At 40.8% G+C, this 26,984-nt stretch overlaps 1 protein-coding gene across 18 annotated transcripts in view; it reads left to right on the top strand.

Moving 5' to 3' along the window:
- The window catches only part of LOC111249611 (uncharacterized), a 57,372-nt gene that overhangs the window by 18,300 nt on the left and 12,088 nt on the right, over window positions 1-26,984 (top strand). For 5 of the 18 annotated variants that reach the window (XM_086988112.1, XM_086988115.1, XM_086988111.1 and 2 more), the window contains 2 exons: window positions 9,825-10,853; window positions 15,321-26,408. The exons of 3 other annotated variants lie outside the window; for them this stretch is intronic. The gene's annotated coding sequence lies outside the window, so the exon portion shown is untranslated. The remainder of the gene's footprint in view (window positions 1-9,824; window positions 10,854-15,320; window positions 26,409-26,984) is intronic. 10 more of the 18 variants (XM_086988113.1, XM_086988103.1, XM_086988100.1 and 7 more) reach the window with 9 other exon arrangements.

The following is a 26,984-nucleotide window of genomic DNA, read 5'->3' as shown; positions in this document are numbered from 1 at the left end:
CTTTTTTAGTGAAAAACAAGGGCGGGGAGAGAAACATGTCCGTGAAAAAGAGCTGCCGGCAGGCTGCCGTTCTAACGCTTAAACCGTAAGGAATTACAATACGGTCACAATGAGCGGGCTAAACCCCACTACGCCTATTGTAGTCAGCCATATAGCGAGCGCATTGCGTTCGCTACGACTCATGAGCACAGCAAGCGGCCAGGTGTTATGTTTTGGTTGACTGCCGTGATGGCTGAACCAAGCGTACTTTTGGATTTGGCGCCACGTTACTAGTCTATGCACTGTATTTGTGCGCGCGGGAACGTCCGCTACAAAGGTTAGCGGGACTAACATTCGACGTCGAAATAACCACTACGAAAGATGTACCCATAGAAATATGACCCTTCTCGTACCTATTTTAGAGACTACAATTCTATCACCATACGTCCTTGTTGCCTGTGAATCTGTTGATTACAGACGTCGAGTCTGTGTGATTATATAAGTCGTTGCCCGAGAAGGTACAACAATTTACTGACAACACTAGCTTTGAAACTGGCGAGATTTGCAGGAAAGTCATAGTGACTCAGGGCTTACATATAAGTTTAATCACTACGTTTGACCTTAAGCGCCTACCCATTAAACGTAAAGAACCTTCCCCAGGTTCTATCCAGGATGCGGTCGACTTGCCCTGTATAAAAGCCTTGCGTGCGCTAATGTTGAGCCTTTCTTCATGATAATGACCCGAGCACAAGAGGATGATGCCATTTCTAACATTCTTTAGATCATATTTATGACTGGCCACAAAAAAGGCACTACGTTCTCAACCATTTATAGCTTGCCTAGTTAAAAAACGAGCTATGCTTGACTGTTCACCTACTCAACATTATTTTAGGTCATTTATACAGATCAACATAGGTTCAAGAAACGCACAACAAATCGACGGTAACCCAACATGTTTCAACGACTTAGGGCTCGGCATTATGTTAAAATTACCGTTAGAATTTTGATCCCATCAATTTTGATTTAACCCAAGTGTTAATTAGGTTTATCATGAGCTATTGGCTGAAACAACTTGTAAATAAAAAGTTCATTGGAGGTCCAAGACTGAATTAAATGCTACTTGACAAATCGTAGCTTTTATAATAAAATTAGTTATATCAACGGCTTAGCTGTTATGTACGAAAGGAACGAGAGGTTAATGTTTCAAATCTTGCCAACAAAACATAACTACGCAATTTGTCTGAACAAGAAATTCATGCAATTGATGATACTTTCACTTATAATTACACCGGAACTCCATTCTAAACTTTATATGCATCTCTACAAACATCTGGTTGCTTCCGAATTTTTATTTCAAGGTTTGGCAATCGTAGACACAAAAAAAGCGTAGATTCCATCGAACAAAGTGTATAGCTGTTTTTGAGAGTTGCCTTTAGGTGAGTTGTTGGAAGAGCTACTGCATTCGTTGAGTCTATAATATATTGATTAAACTGTGAGGGATACCGTAACGTGTGCTACTTCAATTGTAATTTATAACGTTTTACATTTCGTCTATATCTGGATAAAGCCACCCCGCAACGGATAGATGACACCAGCATCGGAAGCAGTCCCAACAAAGAACTAGATACCACGTTTTCATGAAGAATTGTCTGTGTACTTCGAAGTGCATGAAGTCGAACCGAATTCAGACAAATTTTTCTGGCTGTTAGTCGTAACGAGCGTTCGTTCATTCACTGTTTTTCATGGTAGATGAAAGTGAGTTTTCTTTAGAACAAAAATCATCTAGTAGTTAGTTGCGTTAAGAAGCAACGCGTTGTTATCGGGATTTGAGAAAAAAATACCACTTATTACCCAATTTTTTTCACACCAGATGAACCCTCACCAAATTTAGAAACTTCGTTTATTTTTCGAAATATGCAGTCTTTATTATTACCAATTGCCATGCGACTTCCGAAAATCTTACGAAGATCTCCATGAAGCAGAGCGGAAGATCCTTAGAAGGGTTTTTATTTAAAGAGTTCGAAAAGTCGCCAAAATGTCACAAAAAGTCATTTCTGATCATCTTGGATTTTTGATGTGGAAATTAGCGGTTGGAGAGCAATATTTATTGTTGCCCCGATCGTTCAAACAAGCTTCAACGATTATTGTTTTATTATCTGTACCTTTTAGAGGTTTTAGCGGTTTGGACTATGTGTACTTTTAGGACTCTTGGCTTGCTATTGGTAGAATATTTTAATTCCATGAGATTTTTAAAATTTTTTTTCATATCCAAAAAAGAATAGTGTGTAGTTGACAAGTAATCGCTTTGAAGCTGCCATCGAAGTCAACGAAGACTACATGGAATATGTATGACAATCAGGAATACCGATTTTTGCACACTTAAACATTTTGCTGAAGTGCACATTTTTGTATAAATACAGTCTTAGAAACAAATAATATAAAGAAAATCAAAATTTAGATCGGAGGTCTTGTAGTTTGCATAATTATAATAGCATTGAATGCTTGAATATAAAACTTATATAACTTGCCAAAACATTGTAAATAACCTTCTTGATGCCACAAGGCCTATTTTGAACGAAACTGAACTCACAGGTACCTATTGGTGGAAAACAACTTCAAAACAAAATTTAGCGACTTTAAAAGCAAACCATTAGCAGCATGATTCTTGCAAATCTTCTTTTTGATCAGGTTTCAGTCGATGATACGTGACAGCTTAATACGTGATAGCTATGTTTTTGCCGTGCTCGCTGAACCTGGTGTTGGTCGACTTAATTCCAGTGGACCTACTGTTCATTATTAGAGACTCTCTCCGTAGAGAAACTCTAGATCCGCTCGCAATAGCCATTCACTTATTCATCTAATATTGAATTCGTTTCGTCCTTAGATCACGAAAGGCGAATAAATCGAATTTATCTTTGCGTGCCTGTCCCTATCTGTAGTAAGCCGAACCAGAAAGTTACCAGAAAGTCACTCAGCTCAATCGACGCCTTTCATTGTTTCTCGTGTTTTTCCACCCCAATCTAAATGGAGTACATTAGAACAATTACAAAAACAGCAAGTACTACATTAAACAGCAGCAGCAGCAGCAGATAAAGGTGCCAGCGTTGAATCTTCTGCTAAGTATCACTCTAGGATAATGGAGAGACGGAAGACCTGGCCAGACCTAGAGCTCGTACTAACGATCGATATCGTTTTATTCTCTACGAGAGGCATACGTCTGCACCTTGTTCAGTTATCACAGAGTGCCGTACGAGCAGCATCACTGTAGGCAGTGTCCGTGTTCGTGAGGCAGGGTTGCTGCCAGAAGTTCTTCTACGGCCATTTGCTCTTCCCGCGCTTTCAGCCGCTCCAGGGGCCGTTCTGCACCGGTAATTTTGCCGCTAAGGCCGTGAGTGTCGTGCCGTGACACACGCTGAAATAGCAATGGCGCGAGCTCTCGTCGCCAACCACTAACCACGACGGTTCCGGCAGTATCGGCACCACCAATATGAGTAATGTCAGTAGCAATGCGGTTCGCCACTATGCCAATGAAACCGATTGAATCAAATTGTACTTAAGGAACGTAAGCAAAACGCTGTTTACAAAAATTGAACTGGTGGTCTCGTCGTTGAAGTCAGTGTACGTTTGGCAAAATAGATGACAAAGATATATTGCAAAGAATTACTAACTTGGGATGCTTCGTTGAGAAGTGATTTTCAAGTTTTTCAGTATCGACTATCGCACTAACTTCTGTCAATTCTATTATACGTTCCATTTGGCACATACAATGCATTAACAACTCAAAATAGAAAGATAACGACAGATGAGGCGAAGTGTGTAAAGAAACACATACGATGTGAGCAGTTGAAGTTGATGGAACCGGCTACCCAACCCAACCCAACCCAACTAGCTTCATCGGTGTCCACGTTTCTTATTTGGATAGTAATGTGCTCCGGCGGATGCGTCTAGCAAGCGTCAGTCTTATACTGCCATTGTGCTTCCCTCATTTTTATAAACATTGAGATATTAATGTGTGAGCATTGAGCAAGCGCCTTGTTTGAATTTGTATTGAACAAGCATGCCTTGGTTTGTCGAATTCTCTATGACAAGTCCTACAGCCCATTAGATGCAGAACAAAATCAGATATCTTTTACTACCTAAAAAAAGTTAGCTTGCTTTAGGATTATCATATTTTCATGAACTTCCTCGACATTTTGCCTACTCGATAGCAATCGCAACCACCTCGCCAACTGCGCTCCACGCAAAACGTGATAGTCTTCTAATAAAAAAAACTACTCTTCTCTTGATTTTCATATGATTTTGATGAACTAATAACGAAAAACAAGCCATAGGCGCTATATATGCCAGTGCACATACACGTTTGTCCATGGTGAAAGGTAATTACGTTCAAAAGTAGGTATTACACTACCCTAGTCTGTACTCGATTGTCAACTTATACAATGCAATTAATCCATATCGTCATAAAACTAGAAAAGGCTTTACAAAGTGAACTGGAAAAAACATGGCTGTGTATTATATATTAATGACGATATTATTATTAATATTGTGTTCGTAGACTAATTGTTCGAGCGAGGCTACTTCAATAGCTCTCAGATCTTGCTGGTGTAGTTCTTGAGCACAAGGTCAATTAAACATGCATCATCATCAGGCTAACATATCTAGTCAGGGATATCTCTGTATGAGCGAAGCACCTTGTCGTCTGTTACAGCCCGCTTACGTACACATGCAAGTCCATAGAACACATCAAAATAACTTAAGCAGTATACACAGTTGTACTACTAGCGGTTATCGTAACTGTAACAGTAATGTAAAACTGTACATGTGGTGGATATACCGGGGCTACTAAAGATTATCACCGTCTGCTTTTTACGGCATCACATTAGGTGCTCCTTAACAGCACAGCATCGCAATCTGTCATGCTAAAGTCATTTTGGGGCAAGAACGGTACACGGGGGCTGGGAAAAAAATAAAAATAGGGACAAGCACGTATCGAGACGCCGAATCACGCCACATTAAAAGACAACGTTAGGTTTGATTGTTAGATATTATTCCATCAATTGTATTAGCTGCATACGCATATATATTATTTGTTGACTGATGATAATTGGGATTTCAATTAGTACAAGCTAAATCAAGGGCCCAGCTGCGCTTATACATGCGTACGTTCTACATTTCATATGTTGTTCCTGCTGGTTAAGAGAACTATTCCGTTATTTTAAGGCTCTTGCTGCTGTTAGCGCTCCCTTACGAGGTAACCGTTTACAGGGTCCTTCTCTTCGCGTTTCCAAACAAGTCAAAGTTACTCACCTTTTGGCGACACTATTTCAAAAATTTCTGTTCTACCTTGCTTAAATCTGTGGCATTTCGATCTGTTTAGTTCCATTACTATTATCGGTATAAAGAGGCAGCCACGTGTTTATGTATATTAGCCTGCAGACACCATAAGACAGCCTTGCGAAATAGATTTTAGTCGAATCAAGTTAGTCGCTGCTCGATCTCAAGTCCGCGCTCCCCTCTGCTCTGTTTATGTGTGCGCCTGTATCTGGTACACAAATTTTCGCATCTAGCAAAAGCGATCGTGTTATTTTAAGAATGGGCATACCATATTTGCCCTCGCCTATGAACAGACAGATATGAAATGACACAATTATAACAATGCGTGATAAAAAAATTATAGAACTGTGCCATGTATGATCAGCTCGTGAGCATGACGCCGAGCATCTCTATTGAGCTATTTACACGGAAGAGTATAAGCGGACGGGAAGGAAGGATGCAAGAGCCGGCTCCCAATAAGGATTCAACGCTTGGTATCGTTGTAGTTCCTGCTATCGTCGCTGTCATTGCCGGAAGGCGCCACAAAACATAGGTAGGCGGATAGGTCCGTTCGGTGGATAAACGGGAGCATCGAAAACAAGGCAAGCACCGCTTCGTTCGTCGCGTAGTGTTATTGCTATGCAAATCTGTGTCACGTGACTCGAATCCGTGACAGAGGAAACGAAATCGCGTGTGTGCAGTACAGTGGCAGAGGCCGTGGTGTGTCACGTCGATTCTCGTGACTGACCAGCCGAGAATCATGGCGAGTCCGGCTGCGCTGTTCAGTAAGCAGAAAAACTAGAGAAAAATGGCAGGAGGTAAAGGATAAGTTCCTTGCTTGCGATTCTACGAGGAACAGCGGGGGGGACGAACGTGAGGTCAGGCTATGTTTAATCGATTGCTATGGCGGTGTCGTTGCCGCTTTTACTATTTTTGATGAGAACAGTCCTGTTGATGTTCAAAATCGGTTTTGTATTGGCGAGGCCGCACACCGTTGGTGGCAAAAAAAACACGAAAAGAAAAGAACCATTCCCAAAAGCTAAGCAGCACTTAGCCGGCCACCTGAAGCAGACTGTCGTCGTTCTTGTTTGACAATTGACACGCGATGTGAAATGGTGCCCGACGCTAACGTGGTCGACATCCGATTGGTTGACGTATCTCGCACACCGAAGAATGGCCGGAAATAGCCAACCGGTAGCGATGCGTAAAATATATGTCTACATTTTTTCAGAGAGGGCTCTATAGCCGGTTGTCGGCTGGACAACATACAGCTTTATTGTTTGTGCGTGCCATCGAGTGGACCTAACTCGTCACGAACTTTTGTCAGCCGTGCGTATTCTAATACGTCAATGCGCTTGTTCGAATGATAATGTGTGTGCTTCTTGAGCGGAAAAACTGGAGAAGATTTCTTCAACCACGCGACATTCGTCCTTTCCATATGTTCTAAACATATATATTGTGCAGCAACCATCTTTTCGTATATCAGTGGAAAGGTGAGAAGGAACATAACAGTTTTGTTGGAATGGACGTTTGGATAGCACCTACATGCTAGTCATCTTAATTACGATCGCCGGAGCGTGTTATTCACTAGAAACATACTAAACACGCAATTAGATAATATCAGCTTCATATGATGCCATGTTCTATCTTCGACTGGAAGATCAGTATTTCATGCGCGTTCTTTGCAGTTATATTTTTCTAATATTTTTTTTTTCTTACTATGAATCCGTTGTAAATCGCCAAATCACCTATCATGATCAACCATTTAATATATATATATATATATATATGTATATATAAGCTAGTTTCTATTTATGTACACTAACGAATTTCGTCGAAAATGTTCTCATTGCACCTGGACCTTCGTCATAGAGACGCAATATGAGTTTCTCAGGGCGTTCGTCGGTTCTTTGCGATTTCGCCTGCGGTTTGGACTATGTAGCCCACTGGGCAAAAAAACAAAATGCCAATACAACAGTTATCTCGGTACATCCTTGCGTGTAATCACTGTTTGCGGCGAAGAGAACGTTAACGTAGATGGATACTTTTGGCACCGTTTAAAAGCTTTTAAAGTCACTCTTGTTATGAGTAACTTCGCTTAAACAAGTTAGAAGCCGCTGGTTCAAGCCCATAGCATACATTCACGGTAGGCGTGACTGAATACAAAGAAAATCTAATCTGTTAATTTCGTTACCTGTCTAAAACGAACATCGGTTTTGCCTAAACTTACTACATATTAAACAACGGTTGCTTATTTTAATCAATTACGCTTGCCTTATCATTGAGATAACTATATCGGCTGGTCAGATCCTCCTGTGTGACATTTGTTTGTTGGCTTTATAGTAACAAATATCAAAAAACTTCTCCGTAGAAAGTCGTGTAAGCCAAGAAAAATATTACTTTTCTCGTTAATGATCGTGGTAACGCTTGGGAACGTATGAAATATTTAGATCTAAAAAGGGTCTACTTTTCAAGCTGTGCACAATGGCCACAAAAAGCGTCAAGCGACTTCGTCTTTATACAGATTTTCTTAAGTCAAGGCTAGCCTAACCTGGATACAGCGACACAATCTCAAATCGGTCATGGTCCAACTATTGCGACCACTGCGGTGGGGGTCCGAAATGACTGACAGAAATGAATGGCATCGGCCCAGCTGACCTTCAAAACACGACAGTAGAGTAGCGATAACCGAAACAAGCTTACGAAATTATCGAAGCAAAAGTTATGCTAAAAAAGAGATGCTAAAAGAGTGGTTTAAGATTACGAACTCAAGTAGAAAAGTAACTTAATAATGGATACTTACTTAATAATGGAACTTAAATAATGGATTTTCCTAAAAAGGACGATGGGAGGTCTGCAACGGAAAAAACTGTAATGAGATAATGAAAATAACTTTAGCGACGTCACTATGGGAGTTAGTGCAATAGGATAACACAGCAGTTGCACCGAATTCGGGTTATGTCTGAGCAACTGAGCCCCGAACTCGTTTTAGATCAGATTTGGGAAAGCAGCACTGTACGTTAGTAAGCAAACGACACGTGACGATTTGACGTTGTCCAGGTCTATCTGCATGAACCATGTAAAATCGTAAATATAACGAAGCGAGAAAGTAACATTTTCCAAAAACCAGTTTCCTACCTGTACGACAAAAATGATAATTATCCGGAACTTACCAACCAATTCATTTATGATTCCTGAAACGTATTTTCTTTCTACTGATTGTGTAACTGTATTAGTGAATATACTGCGGAAAGCCCGCCATTCGGTGCATTTCCTTATTAATAAACAAATTAGTATTTGACTTGAACTTTATTAACACATCTAATTCCGAAAATTCCCGCAAAAATTGCCCTGCTTTTTGTTCCAGGACGTTCATGAGTTGTGTTTGTAGCACCTGTACTCACACAGTCACTTCAGTTTGTCATGATATGAGTCATACTTCTATGCAATTCTTATGATTAGTGTGATCCCACGTAATTGATTAATCCGGGCAAGTGAGATAGCAGTAAGCAGGAAGATGGGAAAACGGTGGATGGTCGTAACGGAGACCCCCTTGATCCAGTCATTGTGATTCGCTCCTTGTCAAAAAATAAAAACGATCATCTAGGATCCTTCGAGCGCTGTTCGTGCTTGATGCACCACGAAGAGCGGTGATTATATAGCTGTTATCTGTTAACCTAGGTTTCGGTATCTAGTAGGATTAACTAAGCACACTTTTTGTACTTCCTGTTGCCCCGTGGTCGTACACTGCGCATTGGAGGCAGGGTCACGTTCAAACAGGTGATAAATAGGTCATAGCATTTTTTGTCAACAATCTACCTTAATCGTCAGAGTTGTAGCAAATACCACACATATTACGTAGAATAGATATACAGATGAATCAATTCATCATACTGTTCTGCCACCGGATGCAATCACTATATTAACTTAGAGTAGTATGTTCAAAGAAGGAACAATGGCCTGTATTCTATCTAATAAGAATAGTATCAATACCAAATGAATTGATTCTGGGCGCAAAGATACCAACAATGATAACACTCAGCAAAAATAGGGGATTCAAAAATACTACAATTTACCAAGTGGTCTTATTTAAATGGATTTATGCTTACTAGAATTTACACTGAATAATATTTTTTACATTTTAATACATTATATATACTGCTTCAATTTCCGAATACCCCAATAGTAATTTATACGATTTATCGTAAATAAAAGATATACATTAAATTCACAATGCGCACTAATTCAATAGATCACATTTTTTTCTTAATTTCAACCATAATAGTATAGCAACATAGAATCTTTAACATAAAAAGGCATTAGCGCATGTTGATTGAGATCTATGCAAGGTACTGTATAGTTCTGCTGTTCTTCATTTCCTGAAATCCCGAATTCTCTTACTAAACTAAAAGTTTCGTGTCGTCTGTCCTCTTACAATACACAAATCGTTCTGTCAGTGCATGTTTTCTCACATTTAATGCTATTGCTTGAGAAGCATCGTCCAGTAAACCGCTATAGTACTTTTCTTTCAGTCATAGTTCACCACGGCCGCACCACTATTACGGACCCGTCTATGGACCCCGCGGGGATTAAGGGACAGAAAACTTCATCGAATTTAGCAGCCATTTCCATCAACCAACCATCGTAGAACTACACAGCCGATCAAGGAGTTAATCATGCCGATGGTCGGCCACAGAACGTCGTCGATCATTCGGCAAAGTATCGATCTCGTTGTCTCGGCTGCCCTTTTACCGTTCGATTTTGATGCTGACGCGTCTTTCGACTCTTCGTCCATTGCCGACCTGGTCGCCTACTGCTGCCGCCACCACCACCGATGCGTCCCCCCATTACATTGCCATAGTTCCTCCAGCCACAAAGTGAGCTTGTGAAAAATGTCTACTACAGAGCATACAGTCCTTACTAAATTGGGTACGAAGCGGTCCGCCCACGAATGATGATAGTGGTGCTGATGTTGCCTAATGATATACTCCTCTAGAGTTTTCTTCATTTCGTTGTCGTTTGTCACGAACGGTCGCCAACATTTTCATTCTACTATTACTACTAGCACTGCTTCTAGTGCACGTTAGGTACAATGACGGTTACGATGCCACCACGGTTGACTGCTGAACGGTTGGTTTGGGGACTACTATTTCGTCCAATAGCTAGACAATGAATTTATTCGTTACAACAGAACGGAGCAGAGTGCTGGGATCAAACAAAAAAATCCAAATTTTTCGCGCAGAGAAGGGAAATTTGTGCGTCTCGGAGAAAATTTGTTGATATGCGTCTCAATCGATTGGCGCTGGTTTCCTCTTTCATTGTATTGATATCCCTATCTTCTACTCACTACGCTACTGCGATTTTACAGATGCATCTATGGCTATGGTTAAATGTCATGTAGAAGCGTGCGCTACGTCGTCAGATCAAAGCTCGATACGATTCAGGCTAGCGTTGCATCTGTATGATGATTTCTGTTTACGGGTCTAGTACGGCTGGTGGTAGTGATCAACTTTGCAGATAGCATACGAAAAGATACAGCATACAGATAAGTAGGATATAAGGTAAACGATGTACTATAGTCAGCAAGGTAAGTAAATAATTGTCAATGAGAGATAGTACAGTAGACCTATATACGCAATACACAACCGATTGGATTACTTGGCGGTTATGAACTTTAAAACGAGGTTTGATGAGGACACTATATATTTACATTTGAAATTGATGCTTCGGGTCGAATGTATCGACTCATAGTATTTTATTGTTATACGGGTTAACCGTGTCTAATGACACACTTGAAGGGTTGTGACAGAAGGCGGCCAACGTTATACTTGGTTATACGAGAGCAGCAAGTCGGCGAACGGCGACTTCGCGTGAATACGGTATGAAGCCGGTCATATATTGAAGAGGCTGACACATAGGACTTGAAGTAGGGACTTTGTTGTTTTTTTGAAGGGGACACTTTATTCGTTTGAGTTGTACTCGTAAAAGAATAGTATTTTATCATCATTTCTATGGATTCGATTTAGACATTCCAAAACAAAATCAGAGCCAAACATGTGCTATCGGATACATAATGTTATAGTCGGCCACGTTGTTTCGCCGTCAGCTGCAAACATGTAAAAAGAGTAATGGGAAAATATAAGGCGAATATAAAAGCTGTAATTTTTTCGGCCGATATAAAAATGGCATTTAAAATGGTTTCTATCGAAATGTGCAGAATTGATGCCTGTAGACACCGTCGAATTACTCGTCATAGCATACCTTGTTAGCTAATTACCATCAGTCGATGGCATCGTATTCGATGGCATCTGTCACCTATAATATCAAACGAAAAGCTTCCTTGATACTGCTCATAGCTGTGTGCGACGGTGACAATGTCAGACTGACTACGAGGGTTCCGCTGCATTGGGCATCCTGCCTCCGATGAACCGACCCGCGGTCATCGTCGACGTGATCATTCGGATGTCGTCCTGCGGAAACCGAATTTCGCTTTAGACTCTCTACTGGCACTCAAACAAACGACGCATGTCCGTTATTAGTTAATATTCGGCACTTGAATGCCCCATGTTATTACCTACATATTATCTAATCTATGGAGGTTCGACGTTTTATCGATTCGAGCGCTGATGTTACTTGTAATCTTATCTATTTTCATCTTCGCTCTACAGTATCTATATACATATTTCTCGAAAGTATGCGCCCGTGCGGGTGTGTTCCAATCGGAATAACTCTAACGGAAAATGCTGCCATGCGAATCTAAACAGTCACGACACCGTCAGGGGACGTTGAGCTACTACTCATCGCGGCGTCACACACATATAACATAAGCAACCAAGACACGTCTTAACCGGTTGAAATCAAATGCAATCGGCCAGAAGGTCTCCTATTGCTGGATACATCACCAAATTCTTCTATTTCCCTTAGCAGCCCACGACCTTCCGCCCTTTTTTGAGTACGTAGAAATCTTTAGGATATGTATTAGGTTTTTCTTGACTTCATTTAGCACAGAAGAATACGCCGCCCTTTTGGATAGCCTTACTAGTCGAAGGACGGCAGCTCTGTCCGTAGCAACTGAATGAAAAATAGTCTATGTTTTCAAGATGTTCGGGAGCGACTGGTTTCTAAAAATTTTAGTCGAAGATTCGGGTCGTAAAGGGTGACGTTTTCTAGATTCACTTTGGATTTATTCTAGCATCAAAGGCCGAAAATAACTGTCAAGTGGTAATGATATTCACGAGGGAAAAAGTTTGCCACAGTCGAATCAATACAAAGGTATGCATGATATTCTGAACAGAAATTACAGCATATACATTAACCCATTTTATAAATTAGTACATTTTTTTTTCTGGTCAACTATTGCAAATATTGTGCACAGTTCGGCACAGAATATACTGTATCAAAATCATTAAAGTACGATCGATTGAACGTTACCCATACAGGCTGATTTGGAGCAAAATCTATCGGAGGTGTTGTTATTAGTCGCTAATATACATACAAGGTTAACTGGAATGGTCGACAATAACAACTATATAACCCATTAAGGTGAACACTTTCATTTCAGAAGACGAAAACGGGAAAACTCTAAGCTAGGACTAAATAGACACACAGCGAGAGATTAATCTTTTTTTTTTTTTTTTTTTTGATGTTTTGCTTGTCATATTACGCCGGCAACTAATAACGTTCACAGGCATGGTAAATCATTTATGTGGTAAATACCAGCTTCAGTAATGTTTTGTATCAAAAAAAAACGATACTTTTTTTATTTCGAAGCAACGGTTAGTCAGAAAATTTGTACGGCCAGGTTGACCGCCAGATCAGTGTGTCGTAAGATTTAGCCAGAAACAGTCAAACCGTTCATTTACAATAACTGGCGCAAAATCACATAGATTTACTGTATCTATGATTAGTTCAACAGTTGCTACGCGCACAGCGGGGAATAATTAAATTCGACAAGAGCGCCATTTTATTTTATTTATGGATGGCTTAGATGGCCGAGCGTTGAAACAAGAGAGCACGCTTTAAGCCCCGCCAATGACTCACAAATATGTGTGCGAATAGAGAAGCTCACTCTTGTATTGTGTAACGTCAGAAGTAGTAATCTATCAAGCGTGATTTGTTTGCAAGGTAATAATGAAAAGGCTATCTCAAGCAAAAGTTTCCGTGGCTTTTTTACTGAATACATACGGCGTGAAACAGTCACCCGCAAACGTGTCACAAATTTCTTCGATACCGTTGGTTCCAAGCGGATCAGACAGACTTCATGCTCTCTTTACAGGAAAAAATTTCCACAACTCTATGCATCGTATGTCTAGTGCATAAGCAGATCAACGTTTAACACTATACAAATTAAACTTGTGCCATTTTATTATGCCAAATTAAACCAAGTCGAAATTCGTTTATTATATTAGTATATCTTTCCTAGACACTGAGAGACAATCGAAGCTGGTTCGAATCTAATTAGGCCGGAATAGTTGCATATGTCAAATCCTACTGTGGCAGATTACGGGAGAGACAATACAAAGGCCTGTATAGTATGCGGAATGGAATGAGGGGTCGATGGGCACTCCACTCAATGCCCATTACACATAGAGAGATAGTTCTTCTCACAGCAAAATAACTGGCATATAATTCTACTAGCACCTCAATATTGAAAGACACATCCCGACTCTACACAGCTTTCTGTCAGCGTTTCTGCTCTCAAAGGACTTAGATTATTTTTCCAAAAGAGGAACGAGCATTCGAAATTGCTCCAGCGATCGAATTAGAGGCAAAGCATGCTGTCGCTTAAACTAAGTATACTACTTACATTTTCGGATATCGTCCGCAAATACAAGCCCTGCAATAAGCTAAAAGTCGACAGCGGGAAAACGAAAACACCATGAGTATTTTTCTCGTATATTTGAAGCTCGGCCCGATTAGAGATCAGATTGCTTCCATGAGATTTCTCCTCCAGGATTGTAATGTCCCCGTGTTACGAATCGCGGCACCGTTAGAGTCTCCAGCTTGATTACACATTCAAAGCACGCCGTAGATGCGTTGAGTTCATCGTTTGAGATAAGCATGTTGGATGAAGGAAAATTCGAGAGTGACTCTGTTGGGTTACTAAATGCCTTTTTTCGGTGGTTATAATCTGATGTCAGACACGTATACCTCATGCGTTCGAATCGAGCCAAAAACACTTTTGTACAGCGAAAATACACACATGCGTATCGCACATATAACATAGTTATTCCATATTTTTTTTAGTAAAAGTGGCCACTAGGTTACGAGAATAGATGATTAATTCAATTTGGTGTTTGTTATCATCGATTCAACGTTCCGACTACATTACAGATCGGTTTGTTAGATATCGAAAAGGGTTTGATATTGAAGCCAGGCGGCAGCATCTCCTGTACGATAGGTTGGCCTAGGTATTTACGTCGCTGATAGATATAAAGGAAAAAGTGTTGTAGGAAAGGAAATGTTGTATCTCGGCGTTGACGATTTGACTAACCAGTTGAATCTCCCGCAATTAACAGTAATATTAATCAATTGGATAACCCTGCCAGCAGATGAAACCCCTTAGAAACAGCAAGCTTTTTATATAGCTGAACACAAAAGTTGCGGCGTTTATTATACATAGTATCTTTGAATATGATACTACATACATATTTTAGTGGCAGATTGAATTTTCTTCGTCGTTTAAATCAGTTGTTAGTATTACTATAACACTGAAACAACTTGTGTTTCCGTTCATTTTACATGAGGGTATATTTTTGTTAGACGCCATAATCGCGCATCTACATTTTTCCGGTACTGGCCTTTTGCATGGCGTTCCGGCTGTACAGTTTGAATGTGTTATCCTTCCGCAACTCGTAACACATATATGTACATTGCACTTATTTTGTACAGGCGTATAATATATGCAAAAGACTCGCAATCACTCGAAACTGTGGTAGAAATATTAAGCGCCAAGACTCTGATTTATTATTAAGATATTATATTGCTAAATTAACTCCTTATACCACTATAATTCGATATCCTTCCAGATATGAGTTGGGACATTCGTGTAGGAAATCTACCGCCGGAATAGCTTCCAATATGCTTGCACATGATTTGTATTGATCATCATGCAAAATTAGAACTTGAAGAACATTTGAGCTTCGACTATTTTCGTGTGCTACATGCTATACGGAGAGCAAAAACAGCTTTAAAAAATAACTTGCTCCTCGTATTTAATATTATAGAAGCTATCAATTTTGCTAATTCAGTTTTTATAAAATACACCGCTCGTCTCAGCTGCGTGTAGCCATTTCCATGTGGTCTAGATATCTTATTATGCCAGTTTTTGGGCACGTTCCTGCACTCCGCCCACCCAGATCTACGAGATGTCTGACGGGTTGTCGAAGGCGTTGCGTTCGTTCTAATACAAGGTAGAGAGCGACCGCCTTAGGACAAGGACAGGAAGAAAGACTGACTGTATATGGCATTCTCAGCTGCTGCTGCAAGCTCCACGTTAAAGGCCTGATGTTTCCTGCAGAGCAGCGGCTTGGAAGATTGTTCAGCTGGCGTTGAGTATAAAGGGGCGTTCCCTCCAAAATCCGAACCTCTATCCATGACTTGAAGATGAAGCGCAGAGAAAAGAAGCCTCGGAGAGCGAGACACAAACACCTGATTTGCATAGGAAATGTACGATATGTATAATGATAAATAGCTGAAATATTTTGCAGAATGTTTTAGTTATTTATTTTGAAAATATAGAACTATTTGCAGAATAGAAACTTAAGCAAATGGTAAAACAATGTTTATAAAGCGTACACGATGCCAATTAGTATGTTGAATTGAATTGAACACAACCTTTAATTGTACGCTGGGGCAAACAGATTACCGTCCGACTTTTTGATGGTCTAATATCAAAGTAAAATTCCTATTCACCTTTGCATATATGACTTATTCAAAGATTCAACATGCAGAACGAAACGTTAATTACCAACGTTACACTGAACGAATTCGGGGCATAGATTTAAAGTACATATAAAGCAATTTTTATTTTAGACTAAATCAATAAAATTTGCTTTTTTAAAAGTGCAAACGATTATTTTATCATTTGTTGAAATGATAGGGGCTGCTGCCCTTTTGCGCGCATAACTAGTCCGCTGCATCTTCTGGTTATTTTATTATTGTATAGGCTTCTGACGAAGTAGTAAATATTTTATCAGTAATATTTTTTAAGTTAGTTTTTACGGACTAAGAGTACGGTAGATTTTTATTTGAATTATAAATTGGTTTCGTAATGGGCCAGCCAAGTTGTTTGACTACTGAACCATTCTTGTTCACACAAAGAAATAGAGAACGTCGTTTTCTAAGCCATTCTAAGCCAGAAAATTGTATTTATATTTTATTTCGAGGTCGCCCGCCGTTTTTTCGTTATCAGTAGTCAATTACTCGTATTTCGTATTCCTTATGGAATGCTTTTGGTGCTCGAGGGTGAAAGTTAACGACAGTGAAACCCAATGACTCTGGTTACTTCTAATAGCTATTTTCGTGCCATTATGCAGCGGGATAAAATCATCGCATTTCTATTCGATCTCATGGGAGCCCGCGGAGATAAACACAAATAGTCCAAAGGAACGAAAAAGAAGACAACACCCTCCACAACACAGTTCCTATCTATGTACCGCTCCCTACGTATCCCTAAAATAGAGTATAGATGTCGCTACTACTGCAATAACTGCGCCCCACGTTGATGTAACCTCCCTTTCTCTCTACGCCGAGGATCAGCATCTATTATATCGAAGTGTGGCAACGTTGACGTTACCTCTACGGCCTCTATCGGCCTGCCACTAGCTTCCGACGACGAATCGATGCCACCCGCATCGAACGCCCTCGTAAGCATCTCGTGACTATGAAGTAGTGTTGGCTACGGACCTACAAGAAGCCTCTGCCAATAGCAGTAATCGTCTAACTGCAGCGGTAAGCAAAAAAGGAGCATTGGCTTAGCTTTATTAGTCGCTGTGAACAGACCAAGGCAGATCTGTGCTATATTACCACTCCTGCTGCTGACTCTATACCACCCTTTCCATTTTCCGCCGAGTTTCACGGCCCCTGCAAAGTTAGTTGCTTTTACCAACTCCCCTTTCGCACTAGCGAGCGGTACATATGCTGTTCTCCTATCTAGTTACTGCTCTTGTAGGTTATTAGGCTATAGTTCAGATAGAACTAGCATAGCAGAGAGAAAGCAGCTCGGATACTATATGGATTTCCACGTCCTAACAACAGCCGACTGGGGATTGTCGCTGCGGAATACACAGACGCATTGTGCAGTACACCGAGCAGCTAGCTCTATATCGATCCGCTTGCCAGCTTAAGCTCCGACAGTCTCGGACACAGAACTCAGAAGGCTCGAAGAATGACGTTGGTTCCGATCCGGTCGGTGTTTTTGTTTCGAATATTATCAGCGACCTTTTGTCGAAGCATTGCAATGCTCAAACAAATAAACCTATTTCTGAGCTACGCGCTAAAACGGTTGAATTCAATTTTGATTAAATTCAATGGCAACTGTAGCCCAATGAACGCTACTGCTGTATGTTATAAATGTTCCTTCTACACGTTTACGTTGATCGTCCTAACCGATTAATTTTCTACCTGGTTAACTTTTAATCGACGCTGTAGTAGTATGATGTATGTTTAGTAGATGTATATTTGACTATTGATAAGAAGTCTTTCTTGTGGCTAATGCTAGCTTATTTTGTACGAGATTTGTTTGCCCTTCCCGCAGAAAGTTTTAGGCAAGAAAATCTATAGAATAAAAATGCATGACGTGATAAAGGAAACCAACTCGTCTGTATAAAACTCGCTGAAAAGTCGAAAAAATACCGAGGAGGAAAGGACTGATGGCACAAAGTGAACTGAATTTACTAATCGAGTATGGAAAAACATACGACGTTACAAAGCTGTACCGCCGCTAATTAAGTAAATGGCTGGTGGTGACGAGCGTTTGTCAGCATAAAGCGTCTTCCTTTTCTAACCCGTTTCTTCAATGCGTTCGTCTTTTTTGAAGTAGACGATGGTCCAGTAAGCGGAAGTGGTTCGATCTATTGCGACACTGTTGAACAATCGAAGTGGAGCCATTCTACCTGTGCCATAAATCGATTTAGCTAAATGGTGCGACTCTTCTGATAGACAGGGGAAACATCTGCTCCGCGGCCAGCAACAATTCCCGCCTCTTACCTCTCTTATCAACTGTCGATAAAAAAAGGCGCCACAATAGAGGATGAACGACACGCGATACACGCCTCAGTACCTGTAGCAGAAGTGGTAGTTGTATGAGACCAATATGTCTTTCGTCCCTAGACACTTATGGTGAACAGCGCGCAATGAAGTCATCTCTTGATGCGTGGCTGTTAAGGATATACGAGTACTATCAGCCAAACAGAGAACTTTGTGGTACGAAGCGGACAGTCACTTCGAGGAATTTAGAATACTTCGCCGAACTTGCCGTACTGAAAGCCAAATAGCGCTCCCTCGCTGTGAACGCGCTGCAAGACTGTGACCTGTCTGTTACATAGTACATGAAGACAAGGTCGACTTCTTCGTGCTTGTCTTCGAATGTAGTTATGTTATGCATTTGTTTTCGCTATTTTTGAGCAGTGCTTATAGCTGTCTACGGTAACAAGCAACTGACTATTATATTGGTTTTGCTTAATACATCTTTTAGGCATAATTCCCCTGTCCCCGCCTTGGTGCAGTACTAAAATGATTGCCTGTTAAACTTAGAGATATAGGCATCTTTAACTCAAACCAAGATTCAGACTGAGGTGTTGTCGATTCAGGTGATGTAGCCAGCTTTATATATAAATGTTAGTCGCACTTTTTGAAATAAAAAAAATTTAGTGCAGTGTTCGTGAACTAATTAAAGTGACTTCAGATTAACTGAAGAAAAGTTAAAAAAAAAAATTGTAAAAATAGTGTAATCGGACATAAGAATTAACCTGCACCCCTTTTATTGAGTCGTCTGTCATTAACTTGTAGTCTACTTCACAGAGGTGACTGATATACTGTTTTTAAACGAAGCCATTTTTAAGCAAGCTTTTCAGGGCGCTATGTGACAATGACTAAGTGATGTTTTGTACGGACTCACCAATGTTAATCTTCATCAAGAACTCTGTAAAATACATGTTTTCGGCATCATTTGTATGTACATCGAAGCATTGTACTATTGAAATATTTAATTAACACAAATTGACGCACGTTCCTTTGCACATATTATCCATCTACGTTGTTCAGCTTGTTTAGGTTTCCGGGAAACTCACCATTTATCCCTATAGTTTTTATTCAACACTATACTATATAATATTCGATCTAAATCTATTATGTGTGCCTATATTCAGTATTAAACAAACACTGGACCTGCAGCAGGCAACTTAGTCACATACTATTTATTGTGAAGAAAAAAAGCCGGACACGTTTATATAGGTGAAATATTTCCTTCTACTGAACAGGTTACACAAGCAGCGTAGAAAAAAAATACGCTGATGTTGCTTGGTTTTACAGTTTTAACAGTTTTGTGGTAACTAGGTCTAATTACTATCAAAATAACTAGAAAAAAATCTGTGAACCTGATAGTGCACTATATTGTAATCGTCTAACAATAGCCATCCAGTCGAATTGTGGCAGCGTTACTCAGATACCAAACATGGCTTTTCTCCTCCTGTCCAGTAAAGGCGACTGACACGAATGCACATTTTGGCTGATAACGCGTCGCGTCCGCTCGGCCTTTGGCCTTAGCGAGAACTCCCTGTCGAAGCCCGAACCGGGCAAACGTAGGGAACCTAAGGCAAGAGACTCAGGCTCCGCGCGGAGTGGATGCCGTAGGCGCGGTGTTTCAGCATAACCGATTCGCTCCGTTGGGCGTGCAAATTGCTCCTGGCCGGCCGTTCGGTAGGTCGGTCCACGCTGTGCGATCAACCAGCGCTGCCTGCCAAAACAACCTCCTGACTGAGGCACGAAAAGCGGGGTAGGCTTATATCAGTGATATTGCTATATAACAACACACAGCAAGCAGCATTGTACATATAATAGGAGCAAGCAAATCAGCAGCGGCAACAGGAACCCGTGCATGCGGTGGCCGTGGTAGCCGTCCCTTCATTTGGCCCTCTCGCCATCTGTTTTTGCTGGCTGCTCCAACGATCCTGTTATGATTTGTCACTCACTACTGATACTGCTGAAACATAAGCAGCGCTAACGAAAACGACAAGGCTTCAAAAAGCAGTTTCAATCGTCGCATCTATTCGATTACGTTGTAACGGGAAACGATTAACGAATAGGGCTGGGAAGGTAATTCACAGTCGCACACGAATGCGTTATTGTTGTTTTGAACCTTCTACAATGCTGGAGCAAGTTAGGGAGCATACACTATAGTAGCATTCTAAGATTTTCTTTTTGTTGATAGATTTGCTGTGTTCCAAATACTTTAATTCGGTATCCTGCATAAAAATTGCCTCTTTCCGCGAAAATTGCCTGTAGGTCGCTCCTATCAGCAATTGCTTCAAGTGAATTCCTCAGACATCAGCCGATTGGTGAAAGAAAGTTATCGATCATCTTGAGTACTGAAGCTACCTATTGATTATTACCAAGATTGATCGCAAGGGCTCAGCATGCAATGAGGTAAAATGAGGAACAACATGATTTGCTCGCCTGTATTTTACTGGGTGCAATCGAATTCGCGGAGCGTTGTAAATCCTTATATATTTAGTCGTGAATTAGACGGCAGCAAGGAATCGCACGCTACGCGATCTCATACTTAATCGATTATTCAACAAGGCTTTGTATATGTATGCGTTCTAACTTCGGCACTCCGGATCCAAATTTGTATGTAAGCAATGTATTAATTCACACAATGTAATTCTTTGCTTAAAGATGTGATTCCGTTATTGTTGATCAGGTCGACCCATATAGCAGGTGAACCAAGTAAGCCTAATCCCGATCGGCGACCAATATCACACCTTACTAAATATCAACAAGTAGGCAAAATTTTTCATCCCTACCTCGATAATCTCTAGTTGTGCTAGCAGTTCTGTACCATTATCTAAGTCGCGTAATATGAAGCCAAGTCTTGTGTATTACGAATGTTATATTTATCTATATTTTTAATAGAAATGTAGCAAAGATGATTCCAATCATCAGGTAAGGTTATAATACCTTCACGAAGGGGAGCTGCAACTGTTCTTCAGAAAGCTCTTGTGTTAACAGTACCGTACCACTGTACGTTGCGTTATGCAAATCTCACTTCAACAATTCGCCTATCCCATTATTGTCGACGAATTTCCGAACATGCAGAAGATTGACTGATCGATTTAAATTAATTTATCAAGTTCTACTCATATCTGAGACATGATGGCAACATACAGTAAAACTAGCCCAGTCAGTAGACGTCAAGAAGCATGTGTTAGCAGTACAGGAACTGCCATCTATATTTTGTCCTTTTTGAGTTTACTTCATAAAAACAAATATCGTAGACTTTCCTAAGAGGGATAGTTTGACTTTGGATTATGAATTAAAATTTTGTTTACTTATCGCTTACGGACGTCTTCATAAAATGTGGAACATGAACTTACTGATGGATCTAACTCCGAATTGGGACCCTGGTCAGTTTCGGTGCGACTTCGCTGCACTCTGTGTAGTGATGTTGTTACAGATTCAAGCAGCAAAAGTATCAGTATCGGATCTAGCATCATACCTGTCCTGCGAGAACCGCCTGGCGGCCGATAAAAGTAGGGCTAACAGTTTAGCTGGAGCTTGAGCCTTAGCATGCGAGTGTACTCTGGCGAGAGAGAGAGAGAGAGAGATAATAGCTGTAGAGCGCGTTATTTTAGGAGCAGGAGAGTGCACCTATTGTGAAAGGGGCGGGGCCCCTGGAAAACTCATTGGCCATTGGTCTGCGCTCGACCAATGGCCTGCCAGCTTCCTTCGCGGACCGAACTCTCGGATCTGTGTGTTGTCGAGCTCATTTTTTCCCTCGCTCCTGCCGGGATAGAAAGGGCAGTTTTGCCCGGTAGGGCAGGGCAGGGGTTACATACGCGAGTCTCCAGTTTGCCAGGCAACAGACGAAGCTAACTCAGATCCGATGATAATTATAGTCCGTAACGACTAGTAACTAAGGTTAAGTCTTGTGTCAGAAGTATATGTGCCGAAAATCGTGTGGTTATGTATAAGGCACAGATCGTTGTAGCCGTCATATTATCGTGTATATGTTTGATATTCACAGAAAATTTAATTACACCGCACGTACCCGTGATCACAAAAAAATCAACTTTCGGACTAGTTGTCTAAATCGATAACCACCGATGCGAGCGAAGAGGCCGAATAGGGCAACTGGGACAGCGCAAGCGATAATCATTGCCTATTGTTAGATTTTCGGATGCACTCTGAAAAGTAAAGTGGGTTCAAATAATATATAGGCAATTCGTAACGGTACAAGAAAGGGTTCAATAAATTATATTGAAGCGTGATTCGGTCATTTTCTAGGCACTTTTAAGCAAGTATTTGGAGGAAGCGTGCTGGATTGGACCATTGTAGATAAAACGTATTAATTCTGGTAAATATCAAATTGTTAATTCTAGTTAAATGGGTAGTAAATAAGTTCTAGTTATTTGGGCTGCGAAAAAGAAGCATATCGCTTGAGTAGAGGTAAAGCTAACTTTAGAACGGAAAAATTGACCCTGTTACAGACAGAGCGTTGGCCAGCCTCATTTCAAGCAGGACACCACAGGCCCAGAGGTTTTATACGCCGACTGCTTAAAAGTGAGTCAATGAGCTGAATAGGAATAATAGCTGCTCCCCTATCCCGCTGCCTTTTCTAAACACCTAAATAGAAAGATTGCGACCCGTTATACGTATGTAAAAGCCAATAACGACCATATATACGCGACACGTTGATGTATTGGTGTTCTAGGTTCTTATTCCGCGCCAAATAGCTGCTCCTCAAAGTCCTGCATAGCTGACACTGAATGTTAAAGATTTCTACGATTTGAATACTTTATGGCGAGCGAATGCTTTGTTTTTAAGTATTATATATCCGGATCCGATTGGGTTCCCGATTGTAAAATATTGTAGTTTACTTTCCTTCAGTCTTCGCTGTAGGCTGTAGCTTGCTTAATGACTCCAAGCAACGCTTTGTCATGGTGTATCAAAAGCACACTAGTCATGATATATATATATATATATACGGTTTAAGGCTATCTACCTCACGCCGTAAATACAACTACATGTGCATTTTGTGTACCTGAATCAAGCACGTGCGTGCGAACTGATCGGTTATGTAAGTTGTTGGATTCAATAGCAATGAAAATAACGGTCGTAGTCCTTGGAGACAGTTTCTTCAAACGATATGCGTAATCTGTTGCTTTGAATCGTAGTTGGAATGACTGAGGCCAATCTTTCATCCATAGAATGCAAAATAGGGTCGGACAAGACGCTGCTCGACACGTCACAAGAGTGTCATTTTCCGAAAGCTGTGCGTTTTAGAGTAGGAACTCGGTTGTGTCCAAATTGTGATCACGCAATATTCTCGTATCTCAAAAAGCTCTAAAAAGCGCACCTGTCCTAAGTGCCACTGGAATGTCGCCTTTACTGCACCCTTTATAGCAGGTGTGCAGGTTTTGGCCTAAAAAGTCCAAATATAATGCAGATTAGAAGCACTCACGGAAGGAGCATTATCTTTTGGTACGATCGCCAACGATGTAAGATGTAATTTCTGTGTTATCAACATACTGTCGCACCGAAGTAATCTCTATCCGCAGTTATCAGTTACAATTCACCACAATATGACGAAAGACGATTTGCCTGAATTTTCCAATAAAAGAACCCAAGCTGGGATCTAGTCATAACAGTGCTCGCGCCATGCTGTCAGGACATCGAGCATCAAAAGTAATCCATAATAATATTGTGAGACGGGACGTTACGATTTTTTACACCACCAACGCCTATCCCGATCTACAATACTGTGCCTACAGCGGCCAAAATTAGCCGGACCATAGATTACAGTAGCGATTATTGAAGGAGCTGAAAACCCAGAGATATAAAGCACTATGGCAGATGAAGAGCTGTTTCAGTTTCCATTATTCTCTAATGGGTAAACTTCTAAGACGTTTAAAAAAATTTAGGATAGGGAGATTTCATAGAAATATTTTTTCTCGTACTTACGTTCGCTACAAACGAAAGCAGATTTTGTTATACTACTTATTTAATGTCTGTGAAGGTACGCAAACAATGTTTTTGCCTTTTAGACGCTGGTCTTTTTTTTAAATACCTGCATTACCAAACTTGTTCTAAGGCAAAAATATGTTAGTATGGCTTTTCTTTAGTAATTGGCAGCAAGCTAAATACAAGGGGTAACAAGCCCTCCCGAGCGACTCTTGTATGGGCGCATTACTGAATCTGCTCAGTGATTCCAGAAACCGTCTATTTTCCGGAGGTGACACGCCTACGTTGGAGGTTAAATCGGTAACTGACATGATCGCGTCGAACTCGCCAACGGGAAGAACTCAGTGAGATCAGAAAGAACAATCTACTAAGCAAGCGGTGCACTTTGAGATATACCTGTCGGAGCCGAACCGCTTCTCTGGCGAGAAACAACTCGCCGAAATGAGGAAACGTTAACCTACCTAGGATTTTGCATTTAAGCTAACTCAGTCGTAAAGTAAGAACTCTGTTCCCTATTTCACGCTACTTAGACATCGATATTTATACCAAGATTTTTACTAAAGTGCTAATATTGTCTGCAACTTATCCGAGGTCGCATCACGTCGTCCGTGCTTGAATACGAGTTGTAAGCTGATTTCTGCTACATTGTGCCAGACAAGAAAACCGACTAGGCGTCACCCAGCAATGAAACTGTTCTATAACTGCCCTGAAAAGATAGCTGACAGTACCTTCCGCTGCAAGAGAACAAGTTAGTGTTACGAGTAGGAAGAAAACTAGATAAATGACTACACAAGAAGGGATCAGTATCATGTCCAATTAGTTTCATGGTGCTAATTGAGTACTCCAAATGGCGGTGTGTGAAATGAATGAACATCCTTGATCCGCGAAATGCCGGGATCGAAATTCTCTGTGCTTAAGGCTTTGCGTTCAACGGAGTAGCTTTGATTGAACAAGCCAGTAGAACCAGACCTGGTCCGCAATAAACGCTTGAGGAGTACGGCCGACAAAGAAGTCTATCCAGTGGCTGCTTACAACATCGACGCTTGCCAACGACACAGAGTGACGCCCACTTAAATGTCATATCCAAGGAAAAGGTAATCCGGACAACATATTTTCAGGAAGGACAATTCAGAGAAACAGCTGTGGCTACGAGCATCTTGCGTATCTCATCACACGACGTCTGATTAGATTTCTGGGAGCTTGTCCATGTATCCTGATTGAACAGCACGGATTTCGTGCAAGGCGCTTACATTAGCAAATGTATTCTGTCTGTCATCGATCGAAACAGGCGTTCTGCGCCGTGTTCATGGGTTTTAAATAGACATTTGATCTGGCGTGCCGAGAAGAGATTTCAGTAAAGCTCGCACAATACAGAGTTTCTCAGAGCATGGCGCATCTGCTCATAAAAACTTTACAAGAAAATTGGGTTAGCATAGATGATCGAATGGTCCAGTTCGGACCGTTGAACTAATTGACTGGCGCAACAAAGGGTCATAATCTGAGCCCACTGCTTTTCCTTGTTTAAAACCCAGCAGAAAACATAAAAACGCTGGTTTATGCTAATGATCTTATAGTCTTTGGAAGGAGTTGGTTTCATATTCAGCGAGCTTTCGCAAAACCTTTGTTATAAGTGAGTAAAACATTATGATCAATATAGACAAGACGGAGATCATGATGTTTCGCCGCGAAGGTCACCTTGCTGCTATCAACATCCTTCATGTAGGCAGAAGAGCTTTGAAGTACGTAACCAACTTCAAGCACTTGGGCATGATTTCATTTATGAACGGCCAAGCCTTTGCAGAGCACATCACCAACAGAGTAGGCTGAATGATGGTGACACGCGTGGGTGTACGAGCTTTTTTCAGACGTTCCTTACTAATGGTGTTGACCCGTTCGAAGATAAAATGGCATCGGTGACTTCTTACGGAATCCAGGTACTGTGGGAATATTTATTGTTGGCTCAGCTTGAAAAACTGGACCGAATTAAATCGGTTTTTAAAACGCGCTATGAGAATGTACCGCTCATCGTTGGTTAGGTACGTGTTCTCAGGCGACATACCATGATTGCGGACAAACCTGAGACGTAGGTTAGAACTTTTTACTTCCCTTGCTTATTTGGAACTCGTCGGTATATAAGGGAGAAAGATGGCGAAGGTACACCTCGCTTTTTGATCAATTGTAAATTAGGGCTTTACTGATAAATGATTGGTCATCGCTTTTCATTGGGGCGATAAAAAGAGAATGCCATCTTATCGTGCAAACTAATCACATGCTAGATCGCCTTCTTGTTTCCAAGATTTTTTTTAACACACTCACTACGTCGCAATCTAGAACCCTTCTAACGCTTCCTCGTGAAGGCTTATTGAGGCAACATAGAATATGCGTCACAAGAAAATACGTATTGTGTAGTATAAAGTTGAAGAAAGTTTTTTTGGCCAGTTTCGACTTCGAAAAATTATATATAGAATAGCTTTCTATTTGCTAATTAAAAAAAAAATTTAATTTGTGTT

This window comes from Varroa destructor, unplaced genomic scaffold (assembly GCF_002443255.2).
Source record: "Varroa destructor unplaced genomic scaffold, Vdes_3.0 BEIS01000004.1, whole genome shotgun sequence".
In the NCBI taxonomy this organism is placed as follows: Eukaryota; Metazoa; Arthropoda; class Arachnida; order Mesostigmata; family Varroidae; genus Varroa; species Varroa destructor.
This window is presented reverse-complemented; position numbering and strand designations above follow the sequence as displayed.